The sequence below is a fragment of the Takifugu flavidus genome, chromosome 21 (genome assembly GCF_003711565.1).
Source record: "Takifugu flavidus isolate HTHZ2018 chromosome 21, ASM371156v2, whole genome shotgun sequence".
Classification (NCBI taxonomy): domain Eukaryota; kingdom Metazoa; phylum Chordata; class Actinopteri; order Tetraodontiformes; family Tetraodontidae; genus Takifugu; species Takifugu flavidus.
This window is the reverse complement of record NC_079540.1, coordinates 5,136,259-5,162,211: the sequence shown is the minus strand read 5'-3', so window position 1 is coordinate 5,162,211 and position 25,953 is coordinate 5,136,259. Positions and strand designations below refer to the sequence as shown.

The 25,953-nt window shown below is 44.9% G+C and overlaps 1 long non-coding RNA gene across 1 annotated transcript in view; it reads left to right on the top strand.

Annotated features, from left to right (window-relative positions):
• Positions 1-1,731, top strand: part of LOC130518308 (uncharacterized) — a 63,720-nt gene extending 61,989 nt beyond the window's left edge. Inside the window, exon 4 of the long non-coding RNA XR_008947987.1 lies at positions 671-1,731. This is a non-coding gene — a long non-coding RNA (uncharacterized LOC130518308). The remainder of the gene's footprint in view (positions 1-670) is intronic.
• Positions 1,732-25,953: the final 24,222 nt, after the last annotated feature.

Below are 25,953 nucleotides of genomic sequence, written 5' to 3'. Positions count from 1 at the left end.
ATGGAAATAAATTCATTTCAAGTACATTCCTCCCACCCTCCTCACGTAGCAGTGTGTCGTATGCCAATCATTTCCCCCCTCTTAAATATGTTTCCTGCGTGTCTCCCGTTGTGTTTTTATTGTCTGCATCCTTCACACCCTCATTAAAAGAGTGTAATCAAATGACTATTAAGATCCAGTCTGTCCATTTCAAGCAACGAGCTAATAATCCCGCTGAGGCTAATGTGCTGCATCCATCACACAGAAGCTCCGATCACGATCTCGAACACGTCCTCTGTTCAGACGTCATGGATAAACATCTGGATAATGGAGTATTTTAGTGGAGCTGCAGTAAAAAAAAAAAAAAAACCTACGTAAACTAAGGTGAAGGTGGTGGCGGCGGCATCTCTGAAGGGGTTTAGTAAGTTTGCTTGTATCTGCCTTTTCTCTCATCTATTACCCATCTGATTTGCAGATGGGGCACTTTTTTGATGTGATTTAGTGAAGAGATGTTGACTTTGATGCTGGAGAGATTTCTTCTGCAGTGTCTCGTCTCCTCTCCCTTCGAGTGCTGCCTTTTGTGTTTTTTTCTTCCACCCCCCTCTCTGCCTTTGGATCTTTAGGTTTGATTACACTAAACAGAATAAATCTCCTTCATTGGTTTTCACCTCGGGCCTTTTTCCTCTTCCAGAGCCGCCTGACCAGAAGCAAAACCCACAGCCAGGGGAGGCGGCGTTTGTTCAAGGAAGCTCTTTAAAGCAGACTCCTCTGAAGTCTGAACTTGTGCAATATGGAGATAATAAATTAAGAAGATGATTTTGTAGTGGCCCATGCAGGATGCAAATATTTCACTACTCTGTCTCATGCTTGTACGTGTCTGTCTGGGTCCTGGAGAGACTTCATCCTTGAGACTCCTCCAGGCAGCACAGCTGGAGACACAGCGTGAAAATCTACGATCAGAACCTGAGTCCACACACACACACACACACACACACACACACACACAGACGTAGTTTATATCAGTGCAGGAACGATACATTAAAAAAATGAGTAGAACACAACACGTTCTTGAAGGATTTCCCCCCGAAATGCAAAGAACTCTTATCTGATCCCCACCGTTGCCTCTGTTATCTATTATGGTGGTTATTACCTGAATACATTTGGAAAAATAAAAAAAAACCTTTTCTTTTCGTTGCATATTTTAATGTTAAACTCTACGTTTACGGTGACGTTATTTCTCCAGAGTAAAAGCAAAGGTGTTTTATCTTTTACAACCTCCTTATAAATTCAATTATCTATCTTTTGTTCACACCTTAATTGAAATTTAAAAATGTTTTTTAAAAAGTTATGGTTAAATATTCCATTATATTGCATGCAAATGTTAATGTGTTCTCTTGGGAAATGGCAGATGGGCTTCCTTCTTATATCTTAATCATGTTAACTGTGTATTGTTGAATTCAGAGCACACATTTAGATCATTATGTGTATTTTTGGTGGAGCGACTCTGTTTCCATGGTTATCTCTTTAATGGGATGTGGAAAAAAATAAAAATAAAGCCACATATGCTCTCCTCTTTTTGTGATTGTCACTCACATCCTGAAAGAAAAAGGCTGTTAACATATGGAGATTTTCAGTTTTGTCAGCGTCAAGAGTGTTAAAGAAAAAAAAAGATGTGTTCAATGGATGAGACAGATGGTTCATTAGAGAATCACAAGTATCCTGCTAAGTTTCCCACTCACTTGAAGCTGACATCCTCAGTTCTGGGTCAGTGTTATACCTTTTGTATGAAATGCAGACACTATGATGCAAATCTGTAGCTTATTCCATTTAAAATAGCCTCATGTGATGGTAATTTTAACAAATGATAGTCAAAAATTCTGCATTTTCTGGATCCCAAGACTCTAAAATGAATTACATCTTTCATAGTTTTTCTTGGATTGTTTCTATTACTTCTGTTAAAACACACATGCAGTTCCAGGTTGTTCTGTAAAAGGGAGAATGTATATTTTTGTGTTAGGATTCAGTGTTTTTTGTTGCGTTTCTCCCTGTTCTTTCTCCTCTCCCTGGCAGGCACGGCTGAAACGCCACCTCCCTGACCTGCAGCTCATCTGGGCTGATTGGCTTGGCAGCCTAAAGGTGCGGCTGGTTCCTCCTCTTGTCGTCAGATCGTTGTAGATCCTCTGTCGTAATGCTTGGCGTAATGCTTGTCTGCATTTTAGGTTCTGTTTCTGGCTTCCCTTGGCTTAACATTTTGAGCGCTTATTAACACTTTATATTAATATAAGTGAGGCTTGATGTTAACTGATGGCAGACAGTTAATGGATTCATAATCTGTGAGCACGTTTGCTTTGTTTTCCACCCAGGTGTAGTTCTGGTTGAACCTGGTGTCTCCGAGCAACAAGAAAGAACATTCTGGGGTAGAATCAGACTCAGGGTTTCTGCAAAGCGCCCAGAGACAAGGCTGATTATAACGAACAGACTATAAGTGAAGTGAAATTGAATTGAGTTATTCTGTGCGCACGTGTATACATCCTGGACGTTGCTACAAGCTACAATTATGGTTATGTTTGTGTAATTGAAAAGGAGTGCCTGAGAAAGGTGCGACTGATTAATTTGGCATATTTCACCTCTATCTCATTGCCGTGGAAGGAACTACAAGAAAAATGAGAATGCTGGTGCTTTTTAAAATGTGCTATTTTCTGTGTGTGTGTGTGTGTGTGTGTGTGCATCAGTTCTCAAAGGTCAATCTGCCAAAACTTTTTATTATCTGCATATTCATTTGTTCAGACTTGATTTTGCCAGTTGTTCCTCATTTTATCTTCAGATTCCAGACAGATTCAACTTGATGAATTCTATTAAGTCAAGGCTCGAGAAATCAGCTACAGTGGGTTTTATGCACAGTTATGAACCACGTTTGTGCACACAGACTCCATCAGCGGTTTAAAATGATAAAATCTCTCCCATAAATACAGATATTGCCAAACACACAACCCCAAAACTGAAACTGTGTGATAAATATTACTACTGATCTATCAAACAAGCTATGGCTTCATACTTATTCTTCTGAAAAGACAAAAAGATAATTTCCACTTTAAGGAAATAGGACCACATCAGCCCATTAGTATGATAATATCAGTACTGCTGGTACAATGATTCTCATACATGGAAGCAATTTTTCTAAGTAATATATTCAGATTGATTGAATTCTTCTACAGGGAGACTGAAAACTAACGCACTAATGGCCCTCGGGGTTTGGGGTATTCACGATTTTTTAATATAGAAAACGAATCAAAGGGTGTCACAAAATGCAGTAATTTACCCAAATAATGGCGAGATATCTCACGCTGAGAAGAAATACTGTGTGCATTCCCTCAAGTCATTACTGAAATCATAATTTAATCAAACATCCAGTTATTTCAGCTGCAGGGACTCAAAGAAAAACCATGAAAAAAAACCACAAAGAACAATTCAGCATTAAGCAAAACAGCAGATTCAATAAAAATCAAATATCAGCCTTTGTTTGACCTCTCAATTAAGAGTTAATTAACAGAATAAAAGCCCCCTACCCCACTCCTACTCCTTTGATGATAAGTGCAAACAAAAAGCCAGAAAAAAACGAATGATTAGCCAACCGAATGTTGGGGTGAGACTGGTGCCTCATCATTAGAAAACAACAAAGTAAGACTATCAGGAACCTTTAGTCTCAGTTTAACAGCCTTAACTGGCCAAAACTGGCCCTGACCTTTCATTACCAGCTCACTCCCACAGCTATAGGTCAAGCTCCGAGCTCTCGCGGAGCATCTCAATTGTTAATATTTATAAAAAGGAAGCAAGAAGATAGTGCTGGACTCCAGGAGGCAGAGAAGATCTGCGTCCACCTGCCTCAGTGGAGGGGGGTGTCCTCCTTCAGGTCTTCCAACACTGCAGCAACTGCACCTCCTCAGCACGCTGTTCCAAACATGACCTTGATGCGAGGCTGCTGGCAGCCTTTTACTGAGCCACTTTAAAGTGTGATGGCCTGCTGCATCTCCGTGTGCCGCCAGGCTGTTGGGCTGCTAACAGAAAAGCCCTGCGGGGGGTTATTTATACAGCCAACGCTGCCCTCTGCCCTACCTGAAAGACACACCCAGGTCCCGGTGTCTCAGTGTGGCCACCAAATATCCCCTCACCTGCGTCACCCTGGACAATGTTTTTATTTTTTCCGTCTTCCAGGCTGGATTAGCCTTGAACCCAGATTATTGCTCTCTAAATCAGAACAAGCTGGACCCCCCATTACACACACATGCCTGACAGGATAGCGCTCCCGTCTTCCTCTCTGCCTGTATGTAAGGGTTTTGGTCCACCAACGTCCAGCTGGGACGTAATCCCAGGCATGATGGAGCTCAGCAGGTCACAGCCCAGGGGGCGGCGGTGGTTGGTTGCCGCAGTGACCCCCGGGAGCAGTGTTGGCCTCCAGGCCGTACAGCAAGCCCAGGAATATGTTTGGAGAGGAGAAGGTGGGAGGGGAAAAAAGGTGAGACTGTCGGGGAAAAGAAGAGGGGGAGAGAGGAGTGAGTGATAATACAATGTAAGGTCTTTGGGGGATTTAGAGAAAGTGAGAAAACTGAGGGGGGGGGGGAGTGTAGGAGGGGAGTGCACCTCAATGTCAGCTAGATCAAAGGAGGGAGATGTTTGGCAATGGAGGCACCTGAAATCCATTCAAATTAAAACACACACCGACACAAAAGTCGACACATGAATACAGAGAGCGACTTAGCGGTGTTTGTTGAGAGCGGAGGGAAGGAGAGAGAGAGATGGAGAGAGAGAGGTGGAGAGAGAGAGATGGAGAGAGAGAGGTGGAGAGAAAGAGGTGGAGAGAGAACAGCCATGTACGCTGCAGTGTTTGCAGGGCTTGTTTGTCTGCCTGCTTGACTGTATGAGCGCGCGTGCGCGCACACGTGTGTGTAAATAGATGGCTGAAGATGGGCAAAGATGCATCCAAGGGCTATAGAGTTTTTAAGGAAAGGTCATGTGACACAGTGACTGGGCATGGTGGCGGGTTTCATTTGTAAACTGGCCGGGGCATCACTGTCCTGTGGGGAAGATTAGGCAGCAACTCTGTAGATTACTGAATATGCAGGATGCGTTCATGAGCAAGGGGAAATTAAAGCTTCCCCGGACTCACAAACACAGCTCAGTTCATCTGGACAGTGTCAGAGAATTTGGATATTTGTTTATCACACCTATTTAAGGGTGATATATGTGCATGTCTAGTCTCAGAATTCAGGAGAGGGGGTCTTAAAAGATAGATTTTTGAATTGAAGTGCACACACACACACCATGTGGTAGAGCCACACCAGATCACACCATGCTGAGAAGGACTGAGCCAAAGTGAGACAATTTGTCCAGAAAAAGGAGTTAGCAAGAGTAAAAGGTCAGATATGAATAACCGATGGTGTAGTGTTACACAGCCTTTAAAGTGCAGCTCCAGCCAGAGGGTCACTTAAGGACTGTCTGTTCATTTTTATTGCATAATTCTGTATGTTGTTCACGTCGCTGTCTCGTTTTTTGGGAAAAGGCTGCCAGCCAGACACGTTTGAAGCAGATGGGAAGGTCATCTCTATACTGATGTATTAGAATAGTAAATCATGCCAAAATATTCAATTCCGTCACTTACACAATAAATCCCGGCCCTTGCAAGGTGCCGGGATTGATTCCCCAGTTTTCCAATACAAACATGGGTGTTGTCCGTCCCTCAGCCAGGGATCATAAAAGTGAAGCACAAATCCTCTGCTGAGATGCTGACTTTTGCACGAAAACAGGCTGGAAAAGCCACGTTCTGGGGCAGTCTGCCTCACTTTGGATTTTTTTCCTCACGACACTCAACAGCGCCTCCGTAGAAAACCATAGGAAGCCTTTTAAGCAAACCAGCTGTGATAATAAGGTGGCGCTGGACTGGCCCATTAGCAAACAGCAGAGAGTCCCATTAAACACAGACAGGGAAGGAAGATGAGCTCCGAGTAAGCTCAGAGTTGTCCAACCCACTCCCTGAAAGCAGTAAAATCCAAAATTGAAACCAAAAAACAGCATTTGCTCGTGTTTTATTGGCAGGTGGTCGGTTATGCCTGCATTATAACGTGGGACATTTCAATAAAACTGGTCTCCCGCTGCATCGTTTTTGCTTTGTCAAATTTTCCCCTTGTTTTGGACCCCTTACGTTAATATTACCCCCACAGCTGCTGGTCCTGCCTCCCAGAAATCACAGGCTGTGCGTGTTTGCTTGATCTAGCATCAGAGCCCACCTTCCTGTTCATTTCTGAAGCTGAGTGCATGTGCGGAGCGTGCTCCCAGTCCTCCCAGCCCATCAAAATTGTTCCATTCAGCCGTGCCCTCTTTGTAACCCTGAGGAGGAGGAGTGCTGCAGCAACCCCCCCGTACCAAGGGACCGTGCTGATTAACGGCAAATGGGTAAAGCGATAAATCATTAACGAAGAAAATATGAATTACATTTCCTGCAGTGGTCCCACAGAAGCTGAGAGGGAAGACAACTGGGCCCATTTACACACAGTAACTGGAATCCATTAATGAGTCAAATGATCTGACATGCTGACAGGAGCGCTCAGGTTCCATTGTTAATTACTGCTGCGCGTTATCGCTACGCCCGCAACACTGGAGACGAGATGTGAGGGTGAGGGTCTAGGAGCAGACCGCAGAGGCTGATCAGACTGATCAGACACACAGAAATACACCCAGACCCGATTGAAAAGTCTCTCTCAGTCTGTGGTCGCCTTGCCTTCTATCTTGACACGTGTCTCCGGTGACCTCGGAGGCCTGGACACCTCTCTCGAGCCATGCGGGTTCTGCAGCTACGCTGACAGATGTGGGGGGGACACCGGAATTCTGCGCAGCAACATTTTCAACAGGTTTTAACGCTGATGCGCTAAAGCTTATTTTTTTCCCGTCCATCACTGCAAAGGTTCCAGCCGACTCGCACTCATGTGCCTCTTTTAGTTTATCATTTAGCAGATTTCATGTTTCTTTCACCTTTAGCGCTGCTCGATATCGTCTGACGGCTGACCTTTCAAGGAAGAATGAGGGAGGCCCGTAACTGGAAGCACCTACTCACACACAATCGCGGAAGAAATAGGCAAGTGCACGACCCAGGCTAAGGTCATAGCCCGAGGCAGCCAATAATAAGTGCCGGATGCGTTTGTAGTTGCCAATATTTAGCAGTAAAAAGAGTCTGACGAGACACAAACACCAGGAAGGCCTTCTCGGACGGGCCGAGTGGAGCACGTGTTGCACACACACCTTCAATTTGGGGCCGGTTTTAATGGCACAACGTCTGATTTAACCTGATTTAAATGGGCTCTAACACCCAGTGATGCGGTTGTAAAATAGTTTAAACACACAAGCAGGCCAGTAAACAAGGAGACACACACGTACGCACACACACGTACGCACACACACACACGATTCTGCAGAGGGGAACATCAAGTCATACAAACACCTTGAGTGTCAGCCTTGGCTGTGAAAGGCCAGAAGATGGATGGTCTTTGGGCTCAGTCGCTCAGGCAGTGATGAATGAGCAGATCATTTCCAGCCCCCCCCCCCCCCCCCACACACACACACACACATTGGGACCACACCTGGATGAAAACAGAAGTTGAAATATGCATGTGTTTGAACTCGGATGCAACGCGACTACTTGTATACCTCTTACATCACCACAGCAACGCATCCTCTCGCGATGGAGCCGCATCCCCCTCAGGCCGTGACAGGTTCCCTCTCAGGCCAGACTCGACCTTTTGTCCTCCCGGCTGGGCCACACCAACCTGCGTCCACACACGACGGAGCAACCGACTGCTAACAGCAGAAGCCACCGACAGCGAAGAAGGACGGAGGAAATAAACATGCGCGACGTTCCTCTTTTTCAGATTTAATTAAACGTCAATAAATAATTAGCAAGAAGATGCTCCAAAGGGGAAATGTTTGCCATTATCATATTAATTCAGTGGGTAAAGGTACCGCAGGTGGTATCAATTAGCTGGTGTCGTGTCTGAAAACAGAGCGTAATTAGTGAGGACTAACAAAGAGCGTCATGAAGAGGGCAGCTGATGCCCCCCACCACCACCACCACCATCGCTAAGGAGGGAAATATCCACACTGGGCTGCTGGTGCCAAGACAGAGCTGCTCCACAGCATAGTGTCAGTGGATTATTTGTCATTTTGGTGCTCTTTCTTTCTCTCTCTCTCTCACTCTTTCTCTCTCTCTCACTCTAGTGAACTTCGCTTTAAATAATCATTTTTTATATCAAGGACAGATTGTTCAAGCTTTTTGCTTGCACAGAGATTCCATTGTCACTTCGACTTTGCTTGAAATTCAGACGGGAGACAAAAAAACAGAGGGAGAGAAAGAGAGAGGGGGGCTTAAGGTGGAAGAACTGAAAGAAGATGAAGATGATGAAGAGCAACTGAATCGCTCGCTTTCAAACAGCTCATCTGGCTTGTCTTCATTTTGAGGGGGAAGGGGTGAAGAAACGTGGCACTTTTTACCGTTCACTTTTGTTTGGAGACAGCAGACAAGGCACGAGGCAGTTACCACGGGCGGTGACAGGCAGCGCGACGGCTGAGGGTGTCGCAGGCAGAGTCGAGCCTTTCAACAGGAACCGAACACACTTTGTGAGTGACAGATCGGGAAAGTGCAGCGCGGAAACGCCTTAGCAATTAGCTCTCAGCACCTTGAACAGAGGGAGAAAGAAAATTCATGGATTACCACTATAAAGGCCCCACACACACACCACACACACACCACACACACACACACACACACAGTTGCAGAGGCTGTAGTTAGAAAATGCAAAGGAGATGGAATCAGTGAAGTGAGAAGAGTGGAGCTGAGAGCACTCACGTGCTTGTCACTTTTCTGTCGCTCCTCTCAGCCTGTCTGACCCTCTCACCCCCCCCCCCATACACACACACCACACACACACACACACACAAACATATAAACACAGGCAAACGCCAACTTTTCTCCTCTTGGGTTGACAGAGTTGAGGAACAAGATTGGCCTTTCTGTGTGTGTGTGTGTGTGTGCGCACTTGTATGATATATTTTGACTCCAGGTCCACTGGTACAGTTCTGTTTGTGTGGTTGTTTATCAGGAGTCTGTCACCAATCTCAGGTTGCAGAATGCAGAAACACACACACACACACACACACATACACACTCACACACATACACACACACATTCTTGAATGTAAACAGCACCATCCAACCTTCTCTTGCTCTAGTCTAACCACTCATTTTTATGTGTAAGGGTGTATGAGGACAGTTTTTCTGTTTTGAACAGCAACAAAACTACAATTTCAATTTCTGTCCAAATTCTTTTGATACATTTAACGTTCCTGCATTTTAAGATGAATGGTGAGAAACTGGCTACAGCTGCTCTTTATTGGCAAAAAGGGGCAAAACTGGATACTATTTAAGGTTAACATTTGACCGTCCTCGCGTCCACAGATGAGACCATTCAAATTGCATCATGGGTATTCCAACAACAATATTTCAAAGGGAGCTCGTTCTTGTACATGGACACATTCTCTCTCTCCGTCTGTCTGACTCACACGTTCATATCCAGCCAGGCTGTAGCTGCTTAGTGTAACGACACATCGGAGTCCCATCGAATGTCCGGGAAGATAAACAGTAGTGACTGAAGGGCCCATTAATCCAAGTCACGCTCAGAGAAACACATTTTAGTCGCCCCTTCATTACCAACCATTTAGGCCGTAGTAAAAAACAGTGAAGCGATTGGCGGTTTCTGTCTCTGAGGGCTACTGCAGAGAGAAACCAGCTCTTTCTCTAAAGACATTCAACCACTAACTGAAGGTAAATTATTGTTGGGGGAAAATAGCCGCATATAATGTTAAGTGGTGAACGCTATTAACAAGGGCGATAGTTAAGTTGAATTTTTTGGTGCGTCAAGGCACATTTTCTGAGCGTATGCCTTTGGGTTTGGACAGATGACGGCCGTCTAACGTATAGTTCAGGCAGTTATAGCATGACAATTACTTCATTTGATTCGACTCGGCCCGCTGGTCAGCTCTAACGAAGCCTCTCAGTTGTAGCTGACCCAGTCCACCAAACAAAAGGAGGAATTTAATGACTTGAGAGGATTAGAAGCCTGCGGACCACTTTTTTTGGAAAAGTTTCCACAGCAACTTCAATAGCAGACTGTGGAATTTTGTTTTTGAGCCAGTAAAGCAAACTTTTTCTGAGCAGGAGACTGTTTGAAACTTTACTTCATATATAGTCCAGTATTAACATCTATCCTATCAAGGGGGTTTCTGGAGGAATCTGCCTAAAGACATGGCCAAATTGGACCCTGAAACATCAGGGGTTATGGTTGACCCACCATGTGTGAATCCAGTACATTTCATGTGCTCGGTGGGAGCAGCTTAACATGTATGGTTCCTTAGACTAGAGTACAGCAGGAGAAGTTCTGTATTCTGTCCAAGCAGTTGTTAACAGTGTCTTATAAAATATTTGACCTTGCGGGGACAAATAAAGCGTAGCTTTTACCTTCTGCCTGCTACTGCTGTGACAGTAGAAAACCACCGGTTTCATACCTGTAATCACAGGCTCGCACTGTTTCCAGCATCTAGATGCAGTTGCGTGTGTGTGTGTGCGTGCGTGTGTGCATGTGTGTGTGTGTGTGTGTGTGTGTGTGTGCGTGCGTGCGTGCGTGCGTGCGTGTGCGTGCGTGTGTGCATGTGTGTGTGTGCGTGCGCACGCTGTGTTCTGGGGTGTTGTCATTCAGAGGAGGCTATTTAGCTGTGTGGCGTCAGAACCCATCAGGCTCTGCAGTCAGGTGGGAAAACAAACAGATTGAGGCTCGACTTTTTGGAAAAGGATTTGAGGAAGTGTCACCGAGCATTCCTAACCCCCTACACCCCCTCCACCCCCCCGTGGGTCTGGGCGAGCATCTGACAGCCTGTGAATAATTGTCTTCCAGAGACCACCGAGCAAGCAAATATGGAACTCAATTCCTGTCTTTCAAAGCACTTCCAAGTGTAAACGAACACGCGGGATCCGAGGACTCTAATCACAGATAATACTTTTTGCATGGAAGTTAAAGTTTAATTAATGTTCAAAATGAATTATGGGCTCCAAACCATAACTCCTGCTCTGGAAATTAATTCTTGGGTTTAATCACAGTACAATTATGGTTGTTTGAGGACAGAGATGAATTGGCTGTAATTTTTATGGCCTTTACAACATTATGTATAGGTAAAACATTTAAAAAGGGAGCGATAAGAAGAAGAAGCCAGTATATAAAGAATAATAGCAGCAGTAATTGATTTTGGGGGTAATTGTTAGTGCTGAACGCTGCAGTTACGCAGAAAGTGACAGCGGTTATCAAAGACCTGATGACATGGCAGTAGGGTCATTGATAATGCAACAGGATTTCAGCCATGTTGCATTAAACCGGGCAAGTTTTCCAGCATATTTCGTATTATTAATCATCTGGACCTACCTTCATCTGCCTCCTCCATAAAGAAAGAGCCCCTTTTTAGAGTTGCAACAATGTTATTGGAAAATAAATGAGCTCCTGGATCTGCGGTAACGTTCCGGTTTGATGATACGGGAGAGAGAGGGAGAGCAGTTTAGCCGGCCTCATACGTCTGCATCCATATTAATCAATCAGCTGAACCTGTTGAAATGGACAGAGGTGTGACACTTGGTGGCGCATAGCAGCTTGTTAGCCGACATGATCAGACACTTGACGGGGTGGATTATAGTGCTGTTATTCAGGGAAACACATCTGTTGCCTTGTAAACGGGGCTTGTTTAGCTGTATAGTCACGCTTCTCTTTAAAATGCAGGTTCCAGCATCTCATATTCCTTTCTGCTCGTGTTTCATCTGCTTATTATTCACATTTTTATCCCCCTTTAGCCTTGTCTTGTTAGGTTTTCTGTGTGTGTCCACGTTTTAAAATCGCATCTGTGGCGTCTGAGCTGCTAAATGCTGTTAGACTGTGGAAAAACAACACGAGCTGAAGGCTCACTGGACAGTTTAATGACGTCGGCGTGATTACAAAGCGCTATAATGTCGGTGAAATATTACACCGGCCCCCCACCCCCCCTCAGATCTTTATCAGTGTGAGTCTCGGGATAATACTGCCCGTCTCGGTGAAAAGAGGGTCATTTTGCATTTTTTTCCCCCCAAAGCAACAGAGGTCAAACTCACCTACTTCATCAACATCCAGTTTGACAGCTCTCCCAGAACACATTAGCATGAGCGTGTCTGGTTTTATGTTTTCATCTTTCTCATCACTGAAACACACATTTTACGCGTATGAAGGCTTTGCGATAGAATTAACACGCAGATTTCGATCCTAATTCAGGCTTCGTAGCTCCCGATAAGGCGACATTTATCATCTTTACGACAATTTATTGCCGCGCGTGGAGCTAAAGTGGATTTTTTTGCAGCCCCGAGTGTTGTTTCGCTTCATGCTATAAACTTGCAACCGCATAAACTGTCAGATTCATTATCGTGTTGGAGAGGGAGAGAATTTAAAAAGGAATTTTAAAACAACACCAGCGGCTCAGCTGTCGGATCAAAGTCCAGCATAATAAAAACATGAAAGGTTTAATAAAGATTACAATAATAAAAAATAAATAAAATAAATCAACTGAAGTTCACAGCAAATGCGCAGCAACAGAAGCTGCTCAAATATCTGGATGTTGTTTCTTACAGCAGCAAAGCTGAAGATCAGACAGCCTTTATTGATGCCACTGTTCACTTGAAGGCTGGATGTGAGGATGTAAGGAAAATATGCGTTTGCTTTATGTAAAATAATTCGGATTCGCCCCCTAGTGGTGGGCGGCAGTAAAGCTTCACTTCAGCGATCCATCTATTCCCTGTTAATCACCCCTTTTTTTCTTCACCCAACCCATCACACTTCCTGTCACACCTAAGGTCAGTTTAGAGCCGCCATTCCACCCCCCTGCCAAAAGAGGGGAAAGCCTCAGGACCGGGACAGACACCACATCTCTACAGCGCCCGCTACCACCATCTTGATGTGACTCAATGATGTATGATACGAGGCGATTTGATGGATAATGTGATCCAGTGATGGATAAGAGCGACAATAAACAGTTAACACAACACCGGAGACACCTTATCCGATTTTATGGACACACACACGCGGATGTAAAAGCCGGCGTATCTGGATTTATGCTCGCATCACGCTGGTGTTTGTTCTGTACATCAATGCAAATCGGATTGTTTCACCATTATACAGTGAGCAGAAGTGGAGACAAATTTGTTTTCTGATAAGAATCCTGTCTGCCCCCACCCCTTAAAGTCCTTTCTTTAAGCCTGTCTGCTAGAAGTTCTTGCTCCTTTGCTCTTGTTAGTGCACTGATGTGCATCTTTGGGTGCGTTTCTCTAATGAGACCGACTGCATCTGAGCACACACCTTTGAGCATTTGCATCAGACGCGCGGTATTCGCCCCTCCGATCGATACATTTGCATCAGCCCCACATTACATTAACCTCACTTCACCTGAGCGGCTGCTCTCACCTCCGGTTGACCTGTCATTCTGCTGCAGCTCCCTCTCACACCAACACTCTAGAACCCCCCCCACCCCCAACTCTCTTTTCCTTCTATAATGGCTGTCATGAGTCATGCAGGACATTTAAATGTTAAATACTGAGGTGGAGGTTGAGAACCATTTCCCACCACATTACTTGCTAATGGTTCCTGTCCTAATAACCTTTATCAGTCTGGTCAGACTTTCGTGGGTGGGTGTTAAGAACAGAGCTGGATTTGGGTTTCACGTGCGACCTTTGGCTCTGGAGACTGACGGCTAAAGGTTTTCTTGTTATTTTATTTGCCTTTATTTGTGGAGGGAGATGGGAATAACAAGCTGACACGGTGACAATCGGGGAGCCGTTTTCACTCAGATCTTTGGTGCGTCGACACTCGGCGCCGGGGAGACGTTGAGCTCGGTCCCTGCGTGAATTGTCACGGGAGTTTTGACAGTGTAGCTAAAAGAATGTTCGAGGCTGAGAATGTAAACAGCGCGACAATCTCCTGTAATATCAAAGCATGAACAGCGTTCGCTCTCATGGAACTGGCACTATTGTTTAGGTTTTATCACAATATCTGGCTCAGATTTGTATTTTTACTGCATTTAATTAGTGTTCCAATTACACAAATCCTTAGGAATCCTCCCAGGATGATGTTCTTGTTTACTTTAACACCTGAATAATTGTGTTTATGTCTTTAATGGTTATTACTGAGCCTATAACGCTCACATCAGAGGCAGCTGCGACGGCCTGATCTATATAAACCGAATCTACAGATTATGCCACGATTATCGACTAAAACAAGTTATTACTGCCTTCTTAATTATCTTTGAATTTTAACCAATTTACCCGGAGCATCCAGCTGTAAATTGAGCCTAATGAAATTCCATTTTGTGATATAATCTTATGATATTATGTTGGCCATAGGACCTCATTAAAAAAGTATCCATGTGCTGTTAAGATCTTCAGGAATAGATTACTAAGAAACATTTCATTGAGTATTTTTTGAATTTGGTGTTCAGCACAATTCAGCTCCAGATGTGAAATCAAGGGGCCTCCTGACGTTTGCGGCATGTAAAGCCTGTGTGTGTGTGCGCACGTTTGACGGGGTGACCGTGCGGGTTTCCCAGCGCGTCTTGTGAGCTTTGCTTTAATGGATGGTGTCTTCAGACAGGAAAAGGTGAAACCAAAGTCCAACTGCAGTTTTACGCCGCAGTTTGTCACCGCAAATTGGCTCGTCCGTGCGTCCTTGTGCGCGCTTCTCTACCTCTGTGTGCATGGAACACACAGGAAGCCGCTTCATATGTGGCTCCTTAATGTTGCTGACAAACTTGGTTTACCAGAGCAAACATTTGGGATGGTGACAAGGCTTTGTTAGGCTTCACCGAGTTTCTCAGCTAGCCTCTGGGGCAGCTCTTCTTTATCACCGCCTGTTGCCCATCGGCATCCCCGATCGGCTCACACATTGGTATCCCAAAAAAAGAGGCTGCTATTTCGCTAGTATGCTAATCGCTCCTGCTTTACAGGCACTAAAACAAATCGTTTCTTCCCAATCCCAGTTATAAATTCAAAATTGTGGCCTGTCTTATGAATTCCAATCTAATTGAATTCTGTCACAGTTGCATGCACACTCTCCTTGCAGCGAGGAGACTACACACCAAGATATTTTGGTCGTTCTGCTGAACTCAACAGCTCTCCAAACTATGTCTGAATGTAACATAGAACTCATTTATATTATAATTTCTGTAGCTGGAAACAAAAGAGGGAATATACAACAAGAGCTGATGGAAAAGGGCTTTAGAATGAGGACTGGAGGATGGAGGGAGCAGGCCTGCTCCTTAGAGGGATGATAGAAAACCACCAGTCCTACATTTCCACTTCATCTCTTTTATTAGCGGCTCCCAGGTCAAAGGCATCATCATTACCTTAAATTAGCAGCACCTATCTGTTTTCTACCCCAACATCCTCGCCCTCGCCGTGGTAGGTAGGAGTCATTGCGCCCTTCCTCGGGCATCGTGATGGATGTACGTGATCTTTCTCCATGCGGCTGCCGTGTGTGTGTGTGTGTACGTGTGTGTGTGTGTGTGTGTGTGGTGTGTGTGTGTGTGTACGTGTGTGTGTGTGTGTGTGTGCGGGCCTTCTCTCCTCTGCATTCAGACGATGTCTGCCTCACCGCAAAAGCAAATGGAGTCTGGGATTAAGGTGTCAGCTGCTAACAAATCAGCAGCATTTGACCCATTTAGCACCAACATGCTCAGGTCTCTCGCTCTATTTTCTACCAGGACTCGACAGCGCGTCTAACAGAAACTAAGCTAATTTGTAATCATTTGAAAGCGTCTCAGAGGGTAGAATTCGGCATCACCCACATCTGCGTTTGTGTTTTAATCAATACGCCCTTTTGCGCAGACTCCGTCAGGCTCCCACTACTCACTCAGCACCTGAAGGCACCACAGGCGGCTGATGCTGTCATAATGTTGACATGGCATCACTGAGTTACTGCGAGTGAGAAAACAAGATAAAATTTAACCCATTTATTCCAAATAAACAGTGAAACAGTGAAAAGAGTCATCACTGCATTGATCATTGACATTTTAATGATATTTGATCAAAATCATGGCTGGCAGCTGATGTGACATGGTTTTTTTTTTACAATGCTTTAGCTCAAAGTGGTAAATATAACAGTAAAGCAAAGGCAGAAAAAATCTGCAGGAAGTGAAATATGAAGGTTCAAAACAGTTCGCTACAGTTGAGCACCAGGTTGTCCCCACTTCTGGGAGGAAGGCAAAGGCTCTATAGAGAAGGAATACTATAAAATAATATCTCCCTCTGCAACAACAGCAGCTGCGGCTTCAGTTTCACTTAAAGAGGGAAGGTAGCAGCACTAAAAATGTATTTGACGGGTATTTTTGCTTTTATCAGGACCCGAATTAGCGGGAATGTTTGGAAAATGACACGTTATGTCAGCTGAAGGAGGTTATTTTATCAGAACACTGCGGGCACCTCCTGTCTGCCTCCTTTAATCAGGGCCATTAAACACTGATGCACTCAGAACCACGAATGAACGCGAAGAGACGCAAGTATTCCCACATCCAGTATTCTATTTCACCTGTCTGTCAAAGCAGATTCATTTAATATGTCTCATTTATTGAACAGTCAAATCAATGAACAGTGTAGGCAGCTGTCAGAGTCTGTCAGACTCATAAGGGAGGGGGGGGGGGGGGGGGGCAACATCGCCATGTTTATCACACAAGTGGAGCTTGGGAGATTCCACTGTTGCATTTGAGGTTAAGGGCGTTTTTAAAATTGCATTTTAGATTTAGAGGAAATGCTGATGATCTCTGCCTGCCCTCATTATTGCACTCAATAAATGAATCATGTCATCATTTTATTCGTTGTGTTGTTGCCAAGGTGACAGCTGTTGACTCATTTAATGTACCTGCAGAAACCATCGTTTGACACTCTGAAAATTGTCCCATCCACACTCGAGTCGACGTTTTGCAAAGGCAACACTTTTTTGTGGCGACGCCGCACAAGATGGCACCTGAAACTAAACTGTCGATGGAAGATTCAATCCAAAAAATAAAGACAACGGAAAGTTTTGATATGGGACAATGTCGACACCCAAATTACTTTTGTATCTATAATTTTTTCTTTATTACTACTGTCTAAGGACCTCATGTTGGTTAGTTGTTTATATCGTCCTCTATTGGACCGTATGTGAGGATCAGATCAAATCCATGTTAACCTCCAGTCTCAATGAGCTACGTTAGAGTTAGTTAAAAGTGCAGGAAATCGCTAAAGCTTTCATTTCCCCCGTATTCTGCCGCGGCTGTAAATTTAGATTCACGTCAATATTTTTCGACAACACTCAGAAAGCAACTGGATCTACGATATTCTTAAAACGTCGAAATATGCCCCTCCCTGCATAATGCATTATCTTCCGTACTGGACTAGAGTAAATCCACAAAAATCGTTAAGACTCTGGTTTGGTATCGATTATTCCTTTATGTAAAACGGTGAAAAGAGGGACACGTTTAATGGACTTCAGTCTAGCGCTGTGAGTTCACGGCAGTCGAGCAGCAACGTGTGTGAAGCAAACAGCAGAACAGCTGCTGGGGGTTAATTGTCTCTTCAAGGGCGCCCAGTGTGAAGCAGGTTACAGGTCCACTCCATGGACTTGAAACCCCTTAATGAAAACCTCTTGAAACCTCTTTTATTCAGCCATGCAGGCTACTCCCTGAGCTGACATCATCTCACTTCATAGGCCTCTCATTTCAGGGACGCAGCTTAAAAAGGAGGCGTTGTCTCCTGAGGCCTGAGCCTTTGCTTCTTAATATGCCTGATCTCTGTCTCCTATTTGCAGATTAAGCATCTGTGACAAGCGCCAACATTGTCTTTCTTCATCTTTACATGCACAGAGGCTTCTCCGACGTGCCCGTGTCGTTTTCCGTCACCTCGTGGAGCTCCTGACACTCAGGAAATAAGATGGAGGGAACGCATCGTCGCGACGTCGATGACAAGACGTATAAATGTAGGTTTTACAAGGTTAAAGCGCTGCGTTGAGATGGATATCTGCCACCAGTCAGTAGCTGGAGGCTTTTTTTCATCTGCTGCGACTCAAAAGCACAGATAGTTCCTTCGGTTTCTTTAACAGAAAGAAAATATCTCTCCTCTCACTGTTCGATATCGCTGGTTGTCATGGTATACTGGAGGTGCTGAAATCAAGGGTCATGGCACAGAGACGGCACCCCCCCATGTCCTTTTTTTTTCCTTCTAGCTGTCTAAAGAGGCTCTAGACAATGTGTCTGGACGTACTGTCTGCTCCAAATCAATCCTGTGAATCACGCTGAAATGATCTGACTAAACATGCGTCTCTGCTGCTCCTCTTCCTCTCCAAGGCGTGCTGCAGAGGCTCCAGATGAACCAAAGGTCATCAACTGCAGGTCCACCTCTGAAGAAGAGCTATCATTTTATTCTTTTAGTGGTAGGGGGGAATGGTATGAAAAACTGTAGTTTTCAAAGAATAAGCTGTGAAAAACTGCAACAGTTCTTTGGCTTTCCATCAAAAAAAACCCTGTAATTTACGCTCCTGAAATGTCGAAGAGCCCAATCTAAGAATTAAACCTGCAGTGGTTGCACTGTCATGTGGTGACAGATAATTGGGCAGAATTGCGCTCTACAGGCTCAGGGGAACACGTAAAGCTGCGAGACGAGTGGCAAATCAGCAAGCGGGCATCTCTCCAGATATAAATAGGCTATTCAGTAATTACTGAATCACACCAGAAAAGAAAACTAAGGATCTCAGGAAGAATGAAGTTGCATCGGAACCTTCTGCAAGTCAAGCATCATTCAGGGAACACAAAAAAGGAGCCTTTTTTTTGTTGTTCCTGCCTCTTTTTAAGATAAAAGACTAATTTGCCATTAAAGGTTTTACAATGAGACAAGAAAACTCTGAACTCTGAGCTTTCAGTCTTTCAGGCGCTGCATCTTCATTTGCATTGGTCATGCCAGCGTGTGTTTCCAGCTCATAAATTTCCGTGGAGAGGTCAGAACGGTATCAAACTGCAGATTTAACTACCCACAACCCGGTCTGACGCATAATAAACATCTCCGAGGAATCGATGAACAGACCTCGGCTCTAGTCTTGGGTGCCTCTTGGCAAGAAGATGTTTGGTTACTGTCCAACTTTAGCTCCTGAATGTTTAATAGTTTGACTCTCCCAGTTGCCTTCGAGTGTTCCATAAGAAATGCAGTGCACTTGTGCGTGATTTAAAGGCACCGGGATGACTCTTCATCAGTTTCACCACAGAAAGTCTCAGATTGGCGAAGCAATGCTTCAGATTTAACACTTTACATTGACTGGCTCTCTGCCCGAAGAGACGAGTTCATCACGAGGCGCAAACAAGAGTGTTGAAAAGTTTTCTGTGTGGGTGGGAGATAGCAGGCATTCAGGGTTTATTTTATAAGGAGATTAAAAGAAAAACACAGCATTGCACTGTTCATCCATGCTGGAGGCTGCAAAGGTAAAGCGGAGCTCTCCGACTTTACCATGGGGCTTCCTAATGCGGCCAGATTACCACGTGCGCTGCCTTCAAGGGCGAAGAAAACAAACTCCACCTAGCACCGCAGCGCACGCAGCTCATTTCTGCACGTGGACGACCACGCAGAAGAATCTATGGGTGGGAGCGCATCAAACAAAATGAACAATGATGCACATGAAAGCGACTTGTCATGCGTTCTCATCAGACGTGCGCACGTCTCAGCGTGAGGGGTTGTCTACCGTTGCTAATAAGAAGCCAAAGGGGGCCAATTATGCTGTTCCTTTCTGGGAATTCTGTGCATGTGTGTGTGTGTGTGTGTGTGTGTGTGTGTGTGTGTGTGTGTGTGTAGGATCCAAACCTTAGCCACAACAATTCTCAACACCAGTGCAGAAACAGTAGGATTTACATAACTCTTAATACAAAGTGCAATATTCTAAACATAAAGCTACATCTTCATGACTAGGAATATTGCTCTAAATTTTGAATTCTTTTGCTTTCGTCCCTTTTCGCTCCTCGCTAGTATGTGAAAAAGCCAGTGTTGACTGCTGACTTGCTAAGGGAAGAGCGCGCTACAGAAAGGGCGGCTCTGTTTCCGGCCGTGCTGCGTTTCAAACCCACCAGAGCTCATTTAGCCGCAGCCCTCAGCCGCCAGAGTTGACGGGGCAGCGAGGACGCGGCGGTCTGCGCCTGCTTGAACGCGAGGCTGCGTGATGAGGGTAATCGTGTCACTCAGCTTTAAACAATGAGCTACTTGAAATTCCGGCTTAACGGATATCTGAATTAGTTCCAGCTGAATTATTTGCATATTCAAAGGAGGGTCCACTTCAATGATGCGACTTCACGGTAATGTTTCCGCTGCCTCTCTCTCTCCCTTTGCGCTTCCTTGAGCATGTGTTTATGTGCCCCCCCCGGGCTCCATGAGCTTGTCAATAAGAATTAAAGGGCTCCAGAAACGCAGATCTCTCTCCAGGGTCTCCACTGACCCTTTGATCTGAAATGCAAAGTATGTAAGAGAGTGAGAGGGCCCTCGCCAGCGCACATCCGTGCCTGCGCGCGCTATCGACACGTTGGCCAAAAATGGCAACTTTGTTTGCCCTGTTGCGTTCGTGTGGCTGAATCATTAAAATGCAAAAGGCCCCGGGAGCATGCGTGTGTGTAAAAGTGTGTGTTGGGGTATTAGTATTCCACTGCCCTGAGCAATCTGTGGCCAAACAGATCCCATGATGTTTGTGCTACCAGATAGGCTGCGTTTCTCCCAGCCTCGCCGCATGCTGATGCCCCTTCCAGCCTGCCCCTCGTACTTCACAGCTTCGCTTTCGCTCGGGGAACGCTTTTATTCCGTTTTATCTGTTTATTTTGGAACGCTCGGTCAGGTTTCAGCCCTCGCAACCTACACGGAGTGACGTGAACAATTATTCTGGAGGGAGGAACACGAAAGACGGAAGAGGAGATGCATACGAATGCACCAGGATATGCATGTCAGAGCATGTTTTGGTTCTAAATGCCGCAATTCAGGCAATTTGTCTAACATTTAAAGCTGAAAGATTCAGACAAGGGATTTTTTTTTGTCTGTTTGCTTCATCAGACAGCAGGTAGATTTTTGTGATCGTCTCATTAATCACTTGGTAAACACATGAATATGCTAACAGATGGGCCAGCAGGATTAAAAATAAAGCAGCTCCATGAGTTTGTTAAATTTGCCTCGCAAATACCGGCGACCTTGGCCACCGTAATGTGCTTTTAATCAACGGCAAAATTTACAAGCTCGATTGTATTTTCATTTTAGTCGAAGATGAGAAGAATAAAGTCATCATTGAATAATGGAGGAGAATAATATATATTTATGTTTGGAAAGAAATTCAGGTAGTTATGAATTCCGCCTCAGGTTTTCTCTCTGTGATGAGACAGCTTAAACTTTCTTGCAGACTCTGCCAGAACCTGGAGGGGGATTATGACCTTTAGACTCAGGTAAACCTGGAGGAAGGAACCTTCCAAATATTCTTGTTTCATCTTTTACCTGAAAATAAGGTTTTTTGGGCTTTTTTATGCTGCTTCATAAGTGAGTCATGCTAGCAACACACGTCATGCCTTGGGAGTCATATTCAGAGCGTAAGTGATGTGTTCACACTCTATTGTGTCAGTGCGAAGAGAAGACGCTGACACACTGTTTAAACACTTTTCCTTTGGCCACTGTCATGTCTCATCGCATATTGAAACGTTGCGTTTTGTGCACGTGGAGCGCATTTTTGCTAAAATGCATGGGAGTTGAGCAGCCTTCAACTGCTTCGTTGACCTTGTTAAGCTCCCTTTCCCTCCTCCCCCCTCCCTCGCTGTCTCCATCTCTGTCCTTCGGTCTCTCCCTATTCCACCACGCTGATGTAAAGTAGAAATGACAGTTTCCACTGGGTGTTTTCCTCTAATAGATGTTGTTCTCTCAGGGTCAGACCCCCAGAAGCGCCATACATTTGCACCGTTAATAGCCCAGCGCTCCGCAAACCCACGTTAAGTTTTTGTCTCCAGCTCGAATCCGGGCATCTGCCTGCGTTTCATCTCACCCTTGCCTCCTGTATCCATTACCTCCTTTGCTTAGATTGCTGCACACACAGTTTGGCAGCTTGGGATTTCTGTTTAACAAGAGTATATTTGTGCTCACCGCAGAGTTGAGCTAGCAAAACAGGAGCCGGTGCATGAGTCTCCTAAGAGAGGCTAAGGTCACTAGATAAGAATAACAAATCTGTGGCTGAAAATGGACATTTTGATGCCATGCAATGTCTTCCTCTGGGCAAAATGAAGTCCTTGTCATAGAAAATGAAAAAGTAGCTTCACACTTTTCCTGTGAGTAGTTTGTTGACTGCCTAATGGCTTGACATTTTCTTAAATGTTGCCCGCGGTTAGATGAGACGCTATATGGGGCCTGAAGCTGGAGGACAATCGGTAATTATCAGAACTAGAATTAGCCATTGTGATGTTCTGCAAAGCTTTAAAATTCATCCGTTATCACCTTTAAAGTTCACAGCATCACATTTTATCCAGGGTATCGTTGCGATCTTATTTCAGTTTAAAGCCAATCTAGTTGCGCTTCAGGCACCTCCATCAACAGATATTGGAGTGGTGATAATCAGCCAGTCTTATAGGAAATGCAGTAGATGAAGTAAACATCCATCTGAGGGTTCTAACATTTTTCCTCATAATGCTAACAAGGCCGTCCCTGTTTTCAGTTCAGGACATTAATTCCTCATATGGAATTTAGTCGGCAAAAGGAGCCAAATACCCTCTTTTCTTCTGTATTGTTCAGTGACGGTGCATCGCTGTCGTGCTTTTGTCCGACCTACTGATCAATACAGCTTGTCTTCAGATAATGTTTCACCTCTTCCACAGAGAACGACGACAGAGCTTTAAATATTATGAAGCAGCGATGCAGCCGAGAGGACGGTGTGTTTTACGAATGACCACCAGCGGATCGTTTTCCGGGATTTTATTTTTGTTTGTTGTGTTTCAAATGGGCTCCAAAGTCTAACATCTCTCCATAAACCACCTCAGACAGCTGCACACATTCTGGATGATGCTGCGCAACAATTTCCCAACTCCCGTAGGGCGTCAGTAACACTATGCTGTGAGCCTTATCAATCACTGCAACAACTGTTCCAAGAAAATCTCTAAAACTAGATACTGAATAGTAACATCAACACCAAGTTAGCCATTGTGTTGTGAAAATTCATCTGTCCGCCCAGTCAACCAAGCCAAATAACCAGAGTAAAGGCTCACACAGCCAGTTTGGGCTGTAAAACAGCTGATTTCCCTACAGCAATGTGAACATATGCCATGGCAGTAGCAACAGAGTGGAACCAATCAAAGACCTTTACAATAATACTCTCACATACCCTGATGTTGGCCATGGTAATAACAGCTTAGATACAAAGAACACTGTCATTCAGAGGCGGTATCGGTGTCTAATGTATGTGTGGGGGTTCTATCCATCTGCTTCTCATCGGCAGCTCTTCAGCAGGTAGGTGTAAATAATAATAACACAGGGACTTAGAGGGGAGTTACTCTGCATAAAGGATGATATCCTTTATTATCCTCAGATTATGTCTGAGGTTGCTGTAGGGGTTTCATTCATAAGGTGACTAAAAAACTAATTGGCACTCACAAATATGGGACGACTCACTACTTCCAGCAGTTCTGGGGAGACCCCCACCCACCCCCCTTCCCGCTTTGTCTTTTACCAAACGATAATCATTTAACCTTCAGTGACCTCTCTCACAGCATGGTCATATTTGTGGCACTTCATTCATTGTGTTTCCTCCGATTCAGCGGGAAATGGGATTAAAACATGGTCTTCAGGTGCACGTTTGTGGTTTCACGTGAAACCAGCCGCACTTATGTACATATCTGCCCACGGTGTTTTTGGCTTTGTCATCACTCAATATTACACAAATTTGACCTCATCCCAGTTTAAGCTCCTTAAATGTGCAGTCTGTTTTCCTTTACGCACCCTGACGCCACTTTTTCTCAGTGTAAAAATGGAGATAATGGCAGTGTTTTTTATAAATAATGCAAAGAGGTGGCTGCCTCTATATCGCTGTTTGTTATTTGTCCAAATAGTGCGGGGACAAGATTGCCCTGTCAGCACCGCCGCTCCTCCTCCCCTGAACGGAGAAAGAGGCCCCTGTATAGTGGCTCCAGCCCCCTCCTTCATTCTTTTTCTCCTGACATAAACCCATAGAACACGCACACACCCCGGCTCCCTCCATCAGCTTTTAATCTCAGCCGCTCTGGGCTCCTCCTGCCTGACTACAGAGAAAACTACAGGGCAGACAAATGATTCATTTTATGGCGTAGGAAAATTACCAGCGGTGATATCACGAGGCGTGTATACATTTATGCAAGTACGCGTGATCTGATGTGAGGTTGTGTGAGAGAATAGCAAATAACAGCACATAAATGTGTGCCTTTTGGCCGGACAGCAGCACCCCCCCCCCCCCCCCCGTACGGCTGTCTTGACAAACAGCATATACAGTCTCACGTGCCTCCAGGACACAGTCTTGCTTAAATCGATTTTTTTTTTTTGGAAAGAGCAGGACGAAGAAGCAACGGCGGAAATCTATTGCAGTGTGTGCAGGATATCTGCTCCCTCTATGAGAAAAAGGCACTTTAGCAGGGTTTCGCTTCATCGGCTTGGCCCAGGAGGGAAGAAATTACGGGTATGATGTAGAATCTTTTTTTTGTCAGCTAAATCTGTTCTTAATGTGGTCGCTGTCAGCAGCCCTGAAGGATGCACAAACACTCCGGACATGTTGAACACAAAAACAACACGGGCGTACTGGTGCGAAATACGTATTTACAGTTAAATCTGCCTCCTGCTGAACAATACTGTGATCAATTAATACGATAAAACAATGTCGTTTCAAACGCAGAGTATCGGACTGTTGATGCAAATTAGCTGTAAATCTTTGGTCAGCGTTTTCACCCCAGCTACTCCTTCAGACCCATGGTCACCGCAGAGGGCGCTCCTTCATCCCTGCTAAGCTCAAAGAGGCGCCTGACCGAGCTCCAGCGTGCTCATTACATTTCTCAGCAGAGACTTATGTTTTTACCGAACCCGGGGAGATGTCTGGGTTGTTTCCCAGCAGTTCTACACTTTCCTTTGGTATTTCGATGAGTCATTATTTGAGCGATGCATCAAAGTGAACTCAATCGATCGGAGCTGTGTTTTTTTGTTTTTTTTGTCAGTTTGTCATGAGGAGTCAGTGTTGAATATATGATATCTCGAATGCAGAGATAAAGCTAATGGCTGTCCCGGAGCGGTGTCGGCGGATATCATGTGCATCAAAATGTTGATTCTCCACCCATAATGCATGCTGGTTTCTGGTTATGTGAGCATAAAAGCCTCCAAACGCCAGGTTCTGCGGTTTTCTGATGATTAATTTGAGTCTGAGACCACATTATCCTGCCTCAGCAGAAACAGAAAGGAGCTAAAATGAACAGGTCCTGACCTCTTAATCTTCCAGACGTGGAAAAAGAATGCGCTACAAGGTCCCTGAATTCATTCGTCTCTTTCTGCTGTTTTCCAGCTGCAGAATCAATTGAATGTGTCTGAAAGGAGCAACATCCAACAGCAACGACCTTTGCTAAAGCCGGTTTCTGATACAGCTGGTGATGATTTGATGTGTGGCTGGACAGATGTGGTGGTCTGTGCGTCTGAAAGACAGGAAGGTTGCGTATCATGACGGTAATCACCAGGCGACTGACGTCTGTCACCTCCAGTCTTTCATCGTTCCACTCCCTGTTTCTCCCCCGACACGTGCTCCACACGCCCTCTCTTACGCGCTCTGTTTTTGCTGCCGCACTGTCCCCGCT